The sequence below is a fragment of the Lepisosteus platostomus genome, chromosome 7 (genome assembly GCF_059453375.1).
Source record: "Lepisosteus platostomus isolate fLepPlt1 chromosome 7, fLepPlt1.hap1, whole genome shotgun sequence".
Lineage (NCBI taxonomy): Eukaryota > Metazoa > Chordata > Actinopteri > Semionotiformes > Lepisosteidae > Lepisosteus > Lepisosteus platostomus.
Window position 1 is genome coordinate 58,000,929 of NC_142617.1, and position 16,251 is coordinate 58,017,179.

Here is a 16,251-nt window from a genome sequence, read left to right on the forward strand (position 1 = left end):
AGTGCCATCTACCAGATTCCTCCAACGCCTGGATGACATCCTCAAGTAGGCCGAGCAGTTCCTCTCGTTCTTAACTTCTCGACTTCCTACCACAATTATCAATACTATCGTTGCAATTATACAACGGCATATGGAAACCTTTCTGGCAATCGAACTACAAAAAAGCTGGATGCTGGCATAGCTGAACAATGTATGAACTATCTCCACCCATACTGAACCACCGCGATCCATGTGAGCAATACAAGCCCATCAAGAAACTCCCCGCAGTCCCAGAACTCCCAGTTCGAGATGGAGAACGCGAGGTCGCGCCGCTGCAGTCACCGAGAGCCTGTGAGCCAGTGCCGGCGCACTTCGACAGGCCTACAAGCTGGCCCGAGGCGTTCCAAAATCACACCGTCAAGATCCGCAGCCCTCCAGCAGCGCCGGCGAGCGCCACAGCGCCTCCGGGAGGAAAGCACGCGCAGTACGCTTCCCTGGCGATCGAGCGCTGTTACAGCACACTGGACTGGTCAGTCTGCTCCACATGTGCAAGACAGGAAAACTAGAAATCCCAAATGCAGTCAGCAGCTGCAGTGAGTTAGCGACTTGGGTCACAAACAAGACAACAGATCTGCACATAAATGCCTCTTTAGCGCAGACACGCAAGAAATTAAAGTTACAAGCACAATTTAATATTCTTCATCACGCAGTAAACAGATACCCCTTCTTTCTTGCATTTTTGGGCGGGGTTGGAGGGGGACAGTGAAAGGAAATGGAGCCCAAAAAACAAGTTTTTCATTTCAAATATAGCAAGACGCAGTCACATGTGGTCTCCAACTGCAGCCCGAAAAGCTGGTCAACACATTCATCCCTTCTAGAAGCAGTTACTGCAAGGCCGTGCTCACTAAGGTATCTAAACCCACACTGAAACTTCAGTGTGTCCAGATGTCAGCAGCCAGAATCCTGACCAGGTCACATACAAGCGATCACATTTCTCCTGTCCTAGAGTCTGTGTACCGGCTTCCTGTCAGCTTTCAGGTCGACTTCAAGATCCTCTTGCTCACCTTTAGAGCTCTAAATGGCTTGACACCCCAGTAACTGTCTGATGTATTGCACTGCTCCCCAGTCAGCTGACTCTGGTCTCCTGTCTGTCCCCCAAGCCCGTCTACACCCTGTGGGTGACAGGGCCTTCTCCTGCTGCACCACAGGCTCTGGACTCTGTGCCCAAGGACATCAGTGAACCCACCCTGAGCACATTCAAATTCAGACTCAAACGCTTTTTCTTCAGAAAAGCTTTTATTGAATATGTGTCTGTCTGTTCACTGCATCTTCTAATCCCTTGTGTTTATTTGTGCTAATTTTATCTCCTGCCACTGTTAACTGTTTATTTTTTGTTTTAACTTACTTTTCCTGTAAAGCACTTTGAGAAGCTACATTTAAAAGGTGCTAAATATAATACAAGCTTTTTATTATTTTTATACATACTGGGCCACTACAGTTCATTACAAAGCTTGTTTACAAATGCAGTTGATGATTCTACAGATCTGAAGGAGATTTTCCAATAATTTCCAAGTTTACCCCATACTGCACATATGGAAATGTATTTAAAAACAGACCCAGGTCATATATTTAAAACGAATCCTTTGAAAAGCCATGTCCGTACATCTGTCCAGCGCAGCAGTCCTTAGCGATCACGCTCAGGTCACAGGGCAGCAACGAAGATGGGGCAGGCTTGAGCTTTCCAACCACCCCCTCATCGCCAGCGCTCGGCTTCACCTCCCCCCCCGGGCAGCAGCTCACACCTGCGCTTGGCGATTCTGCTGGGAGGAAATGCCACGAGGACACTCGGGCTGAAACTGTTCTAACGCATGGCTGAGCAGGACAGCTAATCCCGACACGCACCACGCAGCCGAAAGGGAGAGGAACAGCCTTGAAGAGATCCGGCTGTAAAACGGGACGAGGGCATGAAAACTACCTGAATCCCCCCCTCCCACCCGCCGAAATATCAGACCTCTCCTTTCTCCTCCCACCACGCCATTCCACATTCTCCCTCCCCGGCTTCCCAAACCAAACGCTCTGTGCGCCAGTCTTGAACACTGAGATACATCAACCTTCCACTGCACAGTGCTGCCAGCTTGTCAGCTACTGAAAGATGCAACGTGAACGAGTGAGAAGAACAAGGCCATGTGCCTCAGAAAACTGCCATTTGCTTCGTTCTGTAACCCAACAGAATAAACAGACGCACATCATACTAGATTTTTGCCTACGAAGGTCAGTACATCACCTGCTAAGTCAACATCAGATGCAGAAGTAGGGGGGAGCGTGAAAAATAGGATATAGCAGAACTACAGACTTAAAAGGTCAAGAAAAAAAAAAGTCGCTCTGGCAACAGCCTACCCACAGGGCACGGCTCAGAAAAAAAACAATCATGAGAAGGGTCAAAGGTCAGGCAGCGTAAATGCTACCAAAGGTTAAAAATGCGTTTCAGAAGCCAAACCCTAAGGAGTTGAAATGTCCTGCCGAATACAAGCTTGGGTGCCACTCTCTAAACCTTTTAAGTTCTTATGCCATCATAGGTCACATTATACACCAGAAAAAACAGGTCAACAGCAAAAGGCTTTCGTGCGAGATGGGTTTTGCACCAGCTACTCAGTGTTACCAGCTGGGACTTCTCTTTTTATCTAGTTCACTTCACCACCACCTGCGTTGGTCTGACTCCGGTCTCCTGTTTGTCCCCCTGGCTTATTAACACTCTGCTGGCGACAGTGCCTGGAATTCTGTCCCCGAGGATATCGGAGCCGCCTTCCCTGAGGGCCTTCAAATCAAGACTCAAAACCTCCGGCTTTTATGCAACTGGTGTCTGCCTGCCCCTTGCGCCGTCTACTGCACTCCTAAACCCTTGTGTGTGTACCTCCTATCTTTGTCAACAGTGTTCTTTCCGTTTTGAACTGGTCTGGGCTCTTGCGGAAAGCATGGTCCTGCTGGCCGGCTGTTCCCAACCAGACCCCACAGGACAAAGAAAGCCAGGTCACAGTTGAGCCCCCCAGACGGCGCTTGGCGATAAGAGAGGGCATTACCAGCACGGAGCCTCCTGATAAAAACCTGGAAACAATGCCCAGAGTCAGCTGAATGGCCTCCAGGAACCGCAATGAAGGAAGTGTGACCGGACCCTCTTCTCCCCCGCAGTCAAGGTTCGGGCCGGGGGGGGTCGGACCCGAGCTGGAGCCTGTTAAAGAAAGGAGCGGGCTGCCGGCTCCGGGGGCTGGAGCTGGGAAAGCGGGCGATGGCTGGGCTTGCGAGGGACTGCTCTGCTCCCCGAGAACGAGCCACGGAGCGAGGAGGCCAGGGACGGGGACTCCATTTGCTTGTTGATCACGAATGAACCCGAGGAGCCTTGGCAAGGCAGGAGAGGAATCATCACGCCGAGGGAACAGGCTCTCGCAGCTCGCCAGCTTCCGGGACACTGCTGGACTCCAGAGCCACAGACTGCCACGGGACTTGGAGTGGTGTACTTCCCACTTCCACACCTTACCGCCGTGACTCATACAATTCAAAACATACCATACAAATATGTAACTTAGAGGCCCTAATAAACAGCATCCCTCTGACTCTTAAGCATGCCATTCTAGACACACGCCTGCAATGAGATAAATCACAGCGAGGCGAAACCTCATAAAATAACAATGAGCCGTGCAAAAACTTCAGGATCCAAGTGCAGAGTTCCTGCATCTCAGAGCTCTGGGTGGGCGCTGTTACTGAACCTCGTGGTCCCTGTCTTGAAGGACCTCAGCCGCCCAGCAGAGGAGAGAGAAGGAAACAGCTTGGGCAGGATCTTGAGAGCTTTGTGTTTCAGTCTGGAGAAGGAGAGTGAGTCCACAGAGGGAAGGAGCATCCCGCAGTCCTGGAGGTGATGTACACTACTCCTAGCTGGTTTCTGTCCTGACCAGTGCCGCCACAACACTCTCAACACAACATTCCAGGAGACTCGCTTTCAGATTCACGACACTGAGCTGCGCAAATACGGAAGATCTGAAACAGACCAGACTGCAATGCAACTTGTGGACAGGTCGGAGGTCAATCCCGACATCCTAGTGAACCGGACCGGGACAAGGGGAAAGAGCAGCAAAACTTCTGCAGAGTCACCTCGTCTGAGAAGGAGTACTGCAGGGCCACGATGCATTGTATCTGGGGCCAGCAGGGAAGAGAGAAACTGAACAGCTCCAGATGCAGCTGACAAATACAAACGTACAAGCAATACTAATTTTTAATAAACCAGTTCACATGGAGCTACAGGACAGGGTCTGTCTGCTGTTATTACTGCTTGAACACTGCCTTTATTCGACACTGGACAGGGTGAAGAGGCAAGTCTCCGAATACTGGAAGCCAGCAAAGGTTTATCGAGGGGCGACAGGTGACATCAGACCACGATGTGACAAGAGTGGAACAGCCTTCCGCAGGGCAGAAACTCCTCAGGAAGTGGAACTCAACTGGACAGACGCTGCAGTAAGACGCACTGAAGCAGAACTCATTTTATTTCTTGAAATCCTATAACCATAAGATGTGGTTTCTGGCCTAACAGTTCAAGGTTCAGGCAAAGATGCAGAAGACAAGAATATTGTATAAGAATCATTCGCAAATTTCACACTGATTAAAACTCACAAAACTCATGTGCCGTGTAATGGAGCTATTCATAAAATACAAGAGGTACACATTAATATGTTACCACAAAAAACACACACAAACTGAAGGGCATTCGCTGAATTCAGCTGCCACAAATAACTGGTTTTCCAGTATCAGCACAGGAAGGGGACTGGTCACAGCCCAACACCCAGCAGTTCAAGAGGCACGACCGTCCTGCACTACCAATCCAGGGTCCCTCCAGACGCAGCCCCGCCTGCTGGCGGGCGGGCGAGCGAGCGTGGAGGCACCTCCCCACTCACAGGGGGAGTGCCGGACCGGACGGGATCCAGCCCGAGCTCGGCAACGGCACGGAGCAGAACCGCAGGGCACGGGGGTCAAGAGCTGCACAAGCTCACACGAGGCACGAGCCGCGAAGGGCTGCAGGAAAGGACTCCTCCGAAGCACCCGGACAGTACGAGCCGAGCTGCTTCAGGAAGATCTCTGCAGGGCCCTGCAGTGTACTGTAACGCTACCTGGCGGCCTAAGGGAAGCCACAGAACGTTACGTGGCTTAATGACACCGGAAGACAAAGCCCTTCCCAACACGCTCGCTATTCACCCCTCCAGCACTAAGTCTGCCAGCGCCACTTCCCAGACTCGCATTCCCTCACCGCAATTACATCAGGCTTCACCAGCCCGTCTGCAGGACTTCCACGCCCCCCGGCGAGAGACACACAGGCCCTTCAACCGCCCTCCCCTCTCCCCGTCCCGCGCCAGCCTGTAGCCCCCCCTGCAGCAGCGATCGCGGGGCAGGCACGGGCTCCCACTCCCCGACCCCACGCCTGCCCACAGCGAGCGAGGACGAACACGGACAGGAGGAATCAGCAAGGCTGACTGCAGTGCAACAACCCGCTGTCGGGGCTCTGCAAAAGGTTGAAATAAATGGATCAAAAGGCACAACATATCAAGTAACAAATTAAAAACAAATCACAGTTCAGTGCTTTGCTTGGCCAGGTACACTGACCACAGAGAATGGGAATGTTATCTTAAACGGAGATCAAACTACTTTCCTGCACAGTTCCATTCCCAGGTCATGAGCCTTGTTAAGTAGCAGGAATTCCAATCATCTCTATAGAAGAGGATTAAGCAGAGGGACTGCCTCAAGCTATTAGCCAGCAGAGAATTATTATACAACCTACCTGACAGAACCGCAGGGCATGCAGTACACAAACTGTCAAATCCGCTCGTGAGAACTGAGCACAGCCACCCCGCCACAAAGGTACTCAGAAGCACAGGCAGCCCCGTGCTGGCCGATTTTAACACTGCTCGAGACAAATGATGAGCCAGGTCGTGCCGGAATTTTTTTTTTAATTCTAAATAAGTCCTCCGCAGGAGCTGAGTGCTTTCAGACAGGCTTCGCTGGGCTTGCAGCTTCACATCCAGGAGCACCTGAGCCACAGTGCCACCTAGACCCACCTTTTAACAAGCCACACAGGTAAACCTGAACTCATTTCCACAGATCTAGATCTTAAATATCTTTTGAAAAAACGCACCTTATTCACCAGATAAGCAGGCAGCTCATTCAATTCACAGTTTTCAGATCATTAAGAATAAAAGTTTACACAACACAGCTGGCCACTGCCCACTTAGTTTCAAACTAACACATTTCAGTAATCAAGCTGATGGCTACAGTTTACCCCTAAACCTCCTGAGTTCTCTCTGTCCAACACCATTCTGTGCAACTGCAGATGCTTCATGTTAACCTAAGCAGCAGTGACGGAGATCAATTTTAAGGTGCTTTCCAATGCGTTTCGTTGACTGACTGATGCGGATTCCAGTGCAGTGCTGTTTATTTGGAGAACAATGCGAACCGAACTGGGCACACTTGGCTTTGTAAGGTGTAGCATGAACAAAAGAGGAACAGTTCTTTAGCAAACCGGAAAGGATGTTGCTGGGGAAAAAAAAAAAGCTGTGCCGGCATTACAAACATGTGGTGCCAAAACATCCAAGGAAAGCAGAAAGGACAGGAGAGGAGGTGGGAGAACTTTCAGAAATACGGTCAGAGGGCTAAACCCAGATTGAGCTTGACAACGCACAAATTGTGAATAAAGCAAAATAAAGAGTTCCTGGGAAGCTGCTAACAACGCAAGGTCCGAGTGAAAAAGATGCAGCACATGGATTTCAAAATAAAAGACATGCTTAACTACATTTAACAGTGTGTAACCTAACAACAACCTGTTCTAAAAGGAACCAAGTGAAGAGAGTCGCCTCAGTTCAAGAATCAAAGAAGTGAGTCCTGGGTCAAAGATACAAAGCAGGAACAGTTAACCATACTGAAGTAAAGGTCATTCGAAACGAAACCAGTACCAATATGCCCCCTAGTTCATTTGGGATCAAACCACTCCACACTTCAAACCTATATGCGGGGAAAATACACGTAAACGTATAAAAAAAAGACTATCCAAGCACTGCAAAGAGCTGAGTGCCACTTGGTAAAGTACAAGCGAAACCCACAAGTCCTGTGTGTCAGGCTCCACAAGGAACACAGCTAAGCTCACTTTTAAAAGAAGCTCTGCTGAATTTTCCTGGAGTGAAAAGAAATGAACCTGTGCAAAGTTTGCAAGTGAATCAAATGACTTTCAAATGAACATGGTGTGAAAGTGCTCTTAACAACAAAATAAACTGCCACCAGTATATCTTGCTCTAACAACAATTCCTTTACCTTTTCCTTTATTCACATGTCCTTTGCACCCCAAAAACACAACCAAGCATCCCCAAACAATCTTAAAAATTCAGGATTCTAAGTATCTCTCCTCCTGGAAAAATAAAACCGCCATCAGACTGTCAAGGTTTGTTATTGCTGGTTTTGCTGCTCCTCCCCTCCCTGTTCAAGATCAAATGAACACAAATCAACCCTGTTTTCTTCAGACAACGCCGGGCCCAGACAAAACATCCTCACACCCAGCCTCTCCCCCCGCCAGCCGGGCAGAAGCAAGCCCCCCTGCGCTGCACGCCCCCTCCGCGCCGAGCCTGGGACTGGTCTGGCTGCCCTCGCAGGAGAGCAGGGAGCAGCTCCCTCCTCGGGCTGCAGGAATCTCCCACCTCCAGCCAACGGAAGATGAAGCAAAGCAACTTTTTCCCCCCTCAAGCGCTCTTCCGGCTGGAGAGCGATTTTCACACTGGCTAAGTAAACAGAGATATCTCTATCGCCGCAATGGGAGCCAACATCTCGTTTACTATTGATAACCTTGCCCTGGCCTTCCACAGGAAGCTCAGAGACAGGAAAACAGCACTTCATCGTGAACTTGAGGAGTTTGGCAGCACCACTTCTCATGAGCGCGACAAACTGCGGACTGAAAACGAAGGTTGGCGCATGCCGGCATGTGTAAACTAGCGGTTTTTAAAAACACGTCAAGCGAAAACCTGCCTTCTTGTAACGACGCGATCTCATGCAATGCCTCGCTCTGTATTCGCAATCACATCAAACCGACCGTAATGTGGAAACATCGGGTCTACCTTAACATAAGCACAGGCACAGGGGTCAAAGCAGAATAGTTTGGAAGTGAAGCTATTTGGAAAAAGTGAATCCCTCCCGTCCACCAGACAATGACTTCCACACCTACCGCCCAGAGGAACCTTTGCTGAATCAAGTCTTGCAGAAACATGTAGTTTTAGCAGAAACAAGAAAAGGTCACAGAAAAGTCTCCACCATAAGATAAGAAACCAAAAACAGTGAAATAACAGGAAGAGGCACATTAACATGAAGGGTTCCTGTACAGCAGGAGAAACAGTATCTTGTTCTGTAGAATATCGGCAAAACGGATCAAACCTCAACTGGAACATTTCAGGCTGTACAGCATGTCCACTTCCAGAACAACAACTCAGGAAATCAGGTCAGATTAGATTGTCAGACGGCGACAAAGTGCCATTCCCACACATCCGAGTTCATCGGAAATCCCGGCGCTTACTCGGCGGACACGTGACGGAACATCTTCGGAAGAGCTCAGCGGATCTCGGCATCCCGGTTAGCACACGCGTCCGGCTCCCGAGGGAAATACCGCCCTGGCTCCGCCCGCGATCCCGTCGCCCGAGCAAGGGCACGCGCGTGCCCGCCAGCACAAGACCCCGCGCTCCCGTCTGAACACGCCTAGTCCACACAACGCAGTCCCTTAATTCAGCTGCCCTCCTCCATTTTAATTGGACAGTCGCAGATTTCGAAATGTCGTTTTTCACACCTGTGGGTAAAGAACTGCACATTCCATCAGATGCTGATATTTGCACACATTTACAGTAAAGCGCATTTCAACTTGTAACAAATGCAGCCTGACCTCTTAGCTCCAAGTCCGCCCTGAGGTCGGATCAGGTCATTTTCCCCAGTCGGGTCCCATTTCTCGCTGCAACAGCTTGGAAGAGATCAGAGGCCTTTGGAAGGAGGTGTCTCCTCATTGCAGTTATGAAAACAGAAGAACCAGAAGCCAGGGAAGAAGCTCAACCCAAACTGGCCGTTCCCCAGAGGCCACCTCACATGCCAAAACCACCAGAGCTACTGAACTGCCATCTGGGGGGAAAAGCGGAATCACTTCTTCTCCTCGGAAGACTAAAGACTGCAGCACCAAGTGAAAATCACGTCCCTTGAAGATTCAGCGGTATTATTCAATTACTTCACATACATGGTATCCCCCAGCACTGAAAATATCGTCTCAAACACCCAAGTTATTTCCCAGCTTCCCAAAACCAGGTACAATCTCCGTTTCGTCGGGAAGGTGCACGGGATATACCTGTCCTGGCAAAGGAGGTGTGCACTGCTCCGCAGGTTGAGCTCTGCGGTCCAGGAGTGGCGGGGCTGAGCCCGGGTCACCTCACAAGCCAGCTGCCACCAGGACTCGCCCAGAGGAGGCGCACAATTGGCTTAGCACCACTGAGGGGAGGGTGGGAGAAGCTCCCAACGCACAGCGCCCCCTGTGGGCTCACTAGGGACTGCAGCAGTGTGGGCAGTGCCTCTCCTCCCGAGTGGAGCGGGGGCCGTGCCTGTAGCACGCTAAAAGAGCTGGGACTGAGGGAGAGGGAAAGAGCCAACAAATCCCAGGTGACTCTAAAATTAAAATAACTTCCCAGATGGATGCTACCTAAGATAAGATCACTTTATTGGCCATATACAATTTCTTGTACTAGGAATTTGTCTTTTCACATACCCCAACTTGCTCTCCATGAGACAGACAGGGAGAGAAGCTTGGGGTCAGAGCGCAGGGTCAGCTATTTATACGGCACCCCTGGAGCAGTTGGGGTTAAGGGCCTTGATCAGGGGCCCAACCGAGTAGGATTCCTCTGCCGGCCGCGGGATATGAACCGGCAACCTTCCAGCCACAGGCACAGATCCTGAACCACAGAGCCACCACACCACCCCATGTGACACCCCCATGTCTCTTCAGTCACAACAGGAAACCCTGCTGTCCAGCCTCCTCCGCAGCGTAGGCCTGTCAACTCTTCCTAACCCTTAAAATCCACCCCACTAAAGAAAATCAAGTTTAATGCCCCATCAAGTTTTACTTACTTCTTAATTGCAACAACTTTGCTCTTTCCAGTTTATTGTACTGTAGCCCAGATCTCTAATTTTGCACCGTTGAACACTGAAATGTGTTAACACTCCAGTATGGTCACTTTCTTCCAGTGCCTTCAAAGTTTTCAAAGTTGGCAAGAAGTCCATAACACGAGCTCAACATGTCAAAATACCAAAAAAGGTCAACGAACCCCTAGACTGCAGCTCCTGAGTGTCGACAAGGGTGAGCAGCTCGAACGTGCTTCCCGTTTCCAGGCTCCTGCTCTGCCGCTTCCTGAAACCACGGCTAAACGTTCCCAAACCGAGACTCCAGGACTCGCACATGGTGCCCACATGTACCACCGCTGAAGGCTCGAGGCACAAGGCCCGTGTGTGCGTTGTCAATAGCGAAGGACAGCTCTGAAGTCTCCAGACTGCTTGGAGAAGCTGGCCGGGTGTTTCAATCTGCATTTCCGGTCTCCCTGGGTTTGCCCCCACCCCCCCCAAAGTTATTCTGAGTGAGTGCCTTTCCGGAAAAAAAACAACAAGATAACCTTTACTTTAGTACCTCCGAAGTGCCACAGAAGAAATTACACATGCAAACATGGCATGGTGCATTCAATTATACTGGAAAACATCTTTCGGGATCTCTTTTGATATGAGTCACTAGAACTACAGCCAGATACAGCCCATGCATTTTGATTCGTCATGCCTGGCACAAGGACCAGCATGAACAAATAAATGAATTGTGTTATGCTAACGAAGTTAAGAGTCAAGGTGCAGCCAAAAATAGAAAACCGTGCAACACGCTTCAGAAATAAAAATCATTTTATTAGTGCATATTAAATGCTTTACAAAATGGCCCAAGTTTTGGCAGGACTCTTTATAAAAGCTGGCTGTTAGGCAAAAACTTACATTTTGCAATGTTTTTGCTGAAGAGATTCAACATTTTTAGAGCTGCACTGAGCGTCTAGCTTTTTTCATACCAGAACAATCATATTGACGTGATTATGCTGGAAGAGACACTGAAGACAGAGATCAATGACTGTTTTTTCTGTTACAGGAATGTTACTGGAAACCGACTGCAATAAGACAACATGACACCACAAGCAAGGTGGTTAGTTGGACAAACTTGAACGTCCCACCAGAATCCTCCAACTTGAAGAGAAATAAAACTAAGGTTTGTGTCAATATGGAGACCAGCACACGGTGAGTCAGTGGTGACCATGAGCCTCCAGCCAGCGAAGAGAACCCACAGCTTCACGCTGAAAAACACTTCCAGTGACCTGCGCCCGCAGTGAGCATTTGGTTTTGCTCTTCGTACACCGAGAGATTAAAGATGAATTAACAGCCTGTTTCAATATCATTAACATCATGACATTTGATTGTACCTCTCAGTTCAAACAGGGGGTCCCTACCAAAACTGCCTGTGAAGGATATCTCTTTACCTGAAATTTGATGACAAAAAGTTTCATCTGTGCAAACTACAGGCAGGGGTTATAAAATGTCTCAACTTCAATACGTTGAGGATCGACCAGTTTTTCCAAGCTTAATTTTAAACGTTACTGCGGTTGAAACGAAGATCCCCCTCCATGCTCACGACGGGGCAGCTGGCAGATGCCTCTGGCGTCATCTCGTCTTCGAATCCCACGGTACCAGCGCTGCCGTCTCACTCTGGCCCGTACTGGAGATGTCCAAATCAACACCCTGTGTCCTGTTTTGCTACTTCCTTCGCAGGCTGCCCAGTCCAAACCAATTATACAAAGACACTGTAACCAATAAGGAAGAGGGGACACACCTGGCACCTCCGCACCAAGACCTAGACTATTCTTGCTTTGTGAAACCTGAATTCCAAGGATCCTCAAGATCTGGGCTCCCACTGCTGGTCACAATTCCAGGGGGCTGTGCACGACAAACCCAGACCCCCAGCGGGGCTCGCAGACCAGCACACCGACCCCCCCTCCCCCCACCGGCGCTCACACTTGCTGGCTGGACCCCCGCCACCCCCCGACAGACGTGAGACTGACACACCGGGGTGAGTCAGTCCCGCGGAGGGCAGGTTCCGCTCAGCTTCTAGGAAGCAATTAATAAGGCTGTAACTCTATCGTCTGCCCATCTGCACGCCCTCTGAAACGGGGGGGGGGAGGATTTCCATTCTAGATGCCCCTGAAACAAGGGGGGCCCGCTTCGGGGACAGGGGAGTAAACACCAGCCCCGCTTCTTTTCAAACGGTTAAACAGGCCCCGCAGGTGAGGGAAGGACAACCCACTTGTAGGGGATGAAGAAAACTGCTTCTAGGCCCGACCTCAACTCCCAGGCACACATCCCTTCTCCTGCTCCCTCTGAAGAGACGGCCGAGTGAAATTATGAGTAATGCTGGCCCCAGGAGGAATCTTTATTGCCATATGTCAGACAGTGGCTAAACTTGGGATTCGATAGCAGAATCTCTCTGCTGCCAGCCTGCGCTGTAAACCGCCAAGCTGCACAGCAAAACACACAGTTCACAAACTCCTCACTCTTCCCATCAACAGAACCAAGTCTGTTTCTCCAGCGGATATATTTTTACATTTTCTATTTTGAAACCCTCACTTTTTTCTCCCTTGATGAATCAGGGAGTCTTGTTTTTTTTTTATATACTGGAAGGCAAAGAGGTGGAAATTTTACTCTGGTGAAACTTTAAAAAAAAAAAGTGAGCTTAATTATGTTTTAGAAGCCTGACCAAGTTATTAAAATTAGGCTAGCAACATACAAAATATACAAGACCGGGCTTATTTCAGTGTCCCCATTAATACTGTAACTGAGGATATTTGACATGAACGCCTCTCCCTCACTGCGTGTCGGAGTCTACGCTTCAACATATATCCGGGCTGGATTCCACGGTTTTGATGCTCCTGACCATTCTGTGAGGAGGGCCCGCATGCGAATCGAGGAACAAGCGACTTCGAAGACTGTGAAAAACGCGTCTGGAAAAGCACCCTCTGAAAATGTTTTGAACAAAAAAAGGCTCTAACCCCCGGATACGCATCAGAGCTGCGGTGACTCGTGTGGCAGGGGAGGGCGGGGATGTCGGACCCCTGTCCGTGCCCCTGCACGCCTCGCACAGCGGGCGCCCAGCTGCTACAGCCCCGAGGCTGGAATTAAAACCCCACCAGATCAAAGTGGTGCTGCGCGAGGGGAGCCCCACACTGCTGCGCGAAGGGAGCCCCCCGAGGTTCCCTGCGCCCCAGTGCTGTGGAGACGCCCCTCACGGCAGCTCCACTGAGCCGGGGCTCAGAACTCGGCCCTCACCGACCCTGCCAACACCAGTCACCCCGTTCTTGGTATGCTGGGGCTCGCTTTAGCTACCCTTTCGCAGTAACACCCCCCCAAAAAAAAAACACATTTTCTGAAAACCAAGAGAACAAAAATGAGCCAGAAAAGGAAAACGGAGGAAACGGTCACCAGCCATCCCTTGTTTTTCAGCCGATTTGTTTTTTCCCCTCGCGCCCTATGAATAGACGCTGACCGACAGCGGGGCCCGAAATCTCGGCAGGAAAGGTCCCGCCCGTGTCCCTCCCGCCCTGCCGCAGGTACAGGTCCAGCGGACAGCAGGACACAGGGAAGCTCCCGTTCCACAGGGCCGCCTGTCCGCAGGGCGAGCCGACGAGCTCAGCCCCCCTCCCTCATGGTCATCCCACCCCCCTCGCCGCCCTCCGCGCTGACCTGCCTCCTCGAGACACGGGAGCAGAGCTGCAAAACCCCTCCTACCCCTCGCAAGGAAAAACCGCATCCAAAATCGACCTTTCCCAACCGGACCGTGGGAATAAAAGCGTGCGGATCGGGAAGCAGCAGGGGGTCCTGGGCAGAGGCACAGATACAGCAGCTCAGAGGTCTGAGAGAGAGGTTTCGATGGAACTCAGGTTGAGCACTTGAGGGGCTATAAACCTGCTACATCCCCGGCGAATGGTGGGGGGTGGTCAGTGAAAAGGGTCAGACCACCTGGTGTGAATGTTCCTCCGATCCCTGTGCTGCACTTGCTTTACAGTTATACCAAGAGGAAAATACATAAGCAAAACCCCTCCCAAAACCCCTCTCACTTTATCCATCTGCACGACTGCAAAGAGTTAAAACTCTGCCCACTTCTACCTGAATGGTAGCCTCCTGTGAGGATATGATAACACTTAAGTTCCCAGCATACTGACGTTGAAGCCAGCATACCGCCTTGTTTGTCATGTGGTCAGGCTAGACAGCTCCAAGAAAAGTTCTTCCTTCTATTGAGAAGCTGAGCTGAATAATGGGGTGGGGGGCTGTTCTGAAAATAGAAAATAATAGACTTGAATTAAAGAGATCTGTGAAGATGTAAAAAGCTGAGAAGTTTACAACTGCCAAAACATTTCTTGACCTACCTACATAAAGCTAAAAATATCTTTTACAAAATCTACACAAGATCCGTTACTTGGACACAAGCAAAGACTACACCGACATTAAGGTGAAACTGAATGCATCATTCTACTATACTGCAACACCTTTATACAGTTAAGAACAAAAGCTGAACATCCACTCCAGTTGTAAACACACCCTGACACAGGTAAGAATATATGCAATTAGCTTATAAAACAAGATTATTCCACACAGAATATCAGAACCTGCACCCACTGAATTAGTTTTGACCCGATTCCCACTCTGCACACAGCAGAGATCCCAACACCAGCCTGAATGTAAACAGGAAAGGTAGGCAAGGCTCTACTGTATATAACTTTCTGTTGTGACTAAGGACAGCAGGGCCATTTGAGTGGATGCTCACTCAACAGTGGCTGCTTTTTGAGTCAAACTTGTCTGCACGACACGTGATGCTCTTTGCAAAATGTCTAGCCCTGTCATAAACATTACACTAGTATTAAAGGCTCCAACCCATTCCTACAGCATATCTGACAGTGCTCCTTGTTTTCAAAATAGGAGCAATGTGCCACTGCGTTTGAGTATTTCAAATAACCCTGAATCATTAAATGCACATTGCAAGTCCACTTTTAACATTTTCCCAATACAATCCTAAAACCGACTCAGGCTTTAAAGCCATGCTCTAAAAAAGTTTTTTTGGAATAGCCCGAGACACGAAAAAACACGAAAAATAAAAGAACCTAACGCTTGTCCGTAAACACCAACTCTGCAGTCATGCAAAACAAACACTGTTTTCTTTAAACACAGTTTGGGGGGTATTGTTGTATACAAAACACCGAAGACTTCCAAGTAAAGCAATGATACTTCATTATTTTGTGTAAACACAAGCGCAAAACATTTCTCAAAGCACAGAAGTGAATCCTGTTCCATTCTCTTCAAAAACAATTAAAAAACCTTTTACTATCAGTTAACTTTGCTTGAAGCAGTTATTTGTCCACGAGCTTAAAGTAAATGAAAAACCCTGGCATTCTGAATCAGGGCATCAGAAATGCCTCAGGTTGAAGACTTGTACCTTTTTGGGCAGGTCATCCAATCCGACTGTGCACACAGAAAGCAGTAAAAAGGCATTTAAATCTATACCAGCCCTGACCAAACAACACCACGTTAAATCCTTACAGAACTCCGTTGTCTGCACGCTCCCTAACGGAGTGACTCCATGGAAAGCAGGTCAAGTGCATGATTAAGGGGAGCACGCTTTAGAAGGGTCTGTTCACACGTCTGCTCCAGGGACCCCAGGACAGAGGGCCAGCTGCTCTCCCCACGACCACAGCCCTTGGGGCTCCCAACAGCAGAACCCCAAAACAGAAGACTGAGACTCGGGGGGCCACCCTTCTACAGCTCACACCGCTGCCCTGTTCTTCCGCTGCCTTTCCCAAATAACAACGCAGTGGTAAAAACCCACATAAAGGGCCAGGAAACACATCTAAAAACTCCCAGAAGGCAGCTTTCGGGTTACTTTCTCCTTGCGATCACAACCTTCAGGTTTTTTGCTAAAATACTTTTGCCTGTCCTAAAAAAAAAAGGGTAATAAATTTCTAGGAGAAGGGGTTGATTTCTGAATATATCCCCAGACGCAGTCAAGACCTCATTCTGCGCGCCAGTAGCTGTCTTAGGAAAACGTTTGGATAATTCTCAGTCTGGCAGACACACTTAAGTCCTGATGCTAAGAAAATATTTGTA

The 16,251-nt window shown here is 49.4% G+C and overlaps 1 protein-coding gene across 1 annotated transcript in view; it reads right to left on the bottom strand.

Moving 5' to 3' along the window:
* igf1ra (insulin-like growth factor 1a receptor) overlaps window positions 1-16,251 on the bottom strand; it is a 143,322-nt gene that overhangs the window by 122,766 nt on the left and 4,305 nt on the right. The window lies entirely within an intron of this gene.